Source organism: Acomys minous (genome assembly GCF_964271855.1).
Source record: "Acomys minous genome assembly, chromosome: 8".
NCBI lineage: Eukaryota > Metazoa > Chordata > Mammalia > Rodentia > Muridae > Acomys > Acomys minous.
The window spans coordinates 100,708,530-100,711,511 of record NC_140489.1 but is presented as its reverse complement, the minus strand read 5'-3'; positions in this window follow the sequence as shown (position 1 = coordinate 100,711,511).

Sequence of the window (2,982 nt, the reverse complement as noted above, 5' to 3'; positions counted from 1 at the left end):
GGCTCGAGACTTCATTTTGAGGTGGCTGAGGCACGGGCTGCACTCATGTTCATCAGTGCTAAGCTTAGGGCTGGGTCTTGCAGAATGTCCTGGCTTCAGAGTGTACTCAAGACAAATGCATTGGAAATATTGCCTGCAGGCAACTTAGAAACATGTCTAATACCAGTGCTGTTTTATTTTTCAAAATAGAAACCTTCAGAAGCCTTTATGGGACTTAAGTTCTGGGGAATAATTTTAAATTCATTAGCATTCCCAGTGTTGGGGCTACAGAAATGGATAAACATTAAATGGTTAAGAGTGCTCGCTGATCTTTCAGGGGACCAGAGTTCCATTCCTAGCAGCGGTTCTCAATGTGTGGGTCGCGACCCTCTCACAGGGGTCGCATATCGGATATTTACATCATGATTCGTAACAGTAGCAAAATTACAGTTGTGAGGTAGCAACAAAATAATCTCATGGTTGGGGTCAAATAAGGAACTGAAATAAAGGGTCTCAGGAAGTCTAAGAACCACTGGCTTAGGGTTATGGAGTCCCCACTGTGGGAAATGGACAGCTCACGCATGTCTCTCTGGTGCTGTCTGTTCCTGTCACACATCAGCTCATAAAGAACAGAAGCTATTTTTATGGCCTACGATTTCTTTTTTTTTTTTTTTTTTTTTTGCTTTATTCTAAATCTTAGGATTTCTGGAATAGCTGATGAGAAAGTAGTTGCTCCTTACAACATTTTATGCTATGGATACTTGTTTTTCCTTGTTATAGGTTCCTGAAATGAGCACAGATATTACACCAGGGAATCCGCAACATGCGGGGAGGCCTCGCCAACTAAAGGATCAGGAGCCCAGAAGAGTGGGTGCTTCCAACCGTGATCCATGAACCTGCTGTCTTAGAATTGCAGACTCTACAGTTAAAGTTTCACGGAAACGACACACTGCTGGGGACCTACCCAGGGTCTCCTACGTGCTCGGTGAGTGCTCTACAGTTGAGCTGTGCCTCAAATCCTGCCTGGCATTCTTATTGTACCTGTCTCTAACTAATTTTTGAAAATTCTTTTGAGCTAAAAAGTGTTGACCCTGTTTCACAGAGTCCATCCTACATTTCCTGTTTAGATATGCAGAGGCAAACCACACTGGGACACTCTGACTACATGCCAAAGAGCGTCTCCCCCCTCCCCCCATTTCCTCGAGGACCCAAAGGACAAGTTCTCACAGTCTCCAGAAAAAGGCTTGGGTTCTCTCTTCTCCACTTTTAACCTCTTGCCCTTCATTTCAAGGCTGCATTTAGCATTCTTCACGGAAGAGAGCTGGGCTTAAGTTCATACATGAGATTAAAGTCTGTACAGACTTGTAACAGTCTTGAGTCATCTAGTCCATGACAGTAACCCTGAGTCTGCAATTAAAAGATGGGGCTGGAGTGATGCTTCAGTGGTTAAAGTGCTTGTTGCGTTTGCAGAGGCCCCAGGTTCAGTTCCCAGCACCCCCACAGTGGCTCACGAACATCTGCAACTCCAGTTCCAGGGGATCCAATGCCTTCTTCTAACCTCTGCAGGCACCAGGCACTCGTGTGGCACAAACACAAGCATGCAGGCAAAACCCTCCCTCACATACACTAAATTTTAAAAATTGGATTTCAAGTCCCCACACGGTTGTTTGTATCATAATGCAGTAGAGCTCGTTTCCTGTTTACAGTTCACTCAAAGGTCTGTGGAGGGGGAGGCGATGCTCCTGAGAGCACTTTGGAAATTGTTAGGACACACTCAGTTTCTCTAATATCGTCACCAGCTACAGATGGGGGGCCAGCAGGAACAGAAGCCTCTGCTTCTGGTTGGGTAGGGTTGGTTATGGAAGAGACCTCAGCTATCAGCGGCTGTGATTTCCAAACAAGGCCTCCAAGCCTAGCACAGGTTCCTTCCTACTGCAGTCATTAGCCCCTTCCGCTGCTTTCCAGCCTCCTGGCTGACAAAACTGCGCAGGCCTGCCTGCTTGTGAGTATCCCATGCATCAGCCAACAGTCTCAGAAGCCAGGGCTCTATGGCCCCTGTCCACCTCCGCTCTCCCATGCTCCTCCCGTCTGTCCTGGATCCAGTCTTCACAGTATTATGTCAGCTGTACTCTAAGCACCTCACCTCCAAGGCCATCTCTTGTGCAAGGATACCTGCACAGACCTCCAGGCATGGCTTCCCTCTGGAGCTCTCCTTTGTACGACTCCCCACAATCCTGCGTCTAACTGCTCTCCATCCCCTCATGTGAAGGGAATGGAAGTGAACTCAGGGCAGGGTCCGCTTCCGCTTTCATGCTTTCTTACTCCTAGAGCCTTGGATAAGGAATGTGTTGAGTAACTGAATGGTGATAGAGATTTTATGCTTTCAATATTCCTAAGAACTATGGTAGCAGTGAAAAGAAAATATTGCAAAGAAAACTAACATTGCTGGCAGAACAGGTTCAACCTCCAACAAAAAGAGCACATGGGATCAATTAAACCAGTGAAATTTAGAGGCAGAGTAATGGCCACGGACCATTGAGTATATTCAAGTGCAGGTGCTCTTCTGGCAAGCCCACTTAATGTCAGCATAGGACTAGCAGTAGGTAAGCAGACAACTGTCCTTTCTTTTGCTCGGCCAACCCAAGACGCAGCTTCTAGGAACTTCTTTATAAATGGACTCTTCATTGGACAAGACCACAAAGAAGGTCGTCTCCTCATTTCAACATCTTGGTTTCCCTCACTGTTTCTATTCGTTGTTCTCGCTTCACTGCCACTTAGGATAGCTCTATGTCAGTGGGAGGCCTCATCTAAAAGACGCACCATTCTCCTCTTATCCAAACTATAGGTAAAATGTATTACTTTACCTCAAAATATGCTTCTAAACAGAACATTCCAAGTCTGTAGTAGTTACATGTGGGTATGTGACAAACAGGCCCTGCCCTAGCCTCTGGAATTGGCTCTACTTAGGGTTTAAGTTTAAACAAAAATTTCTGTGTGTGTGTA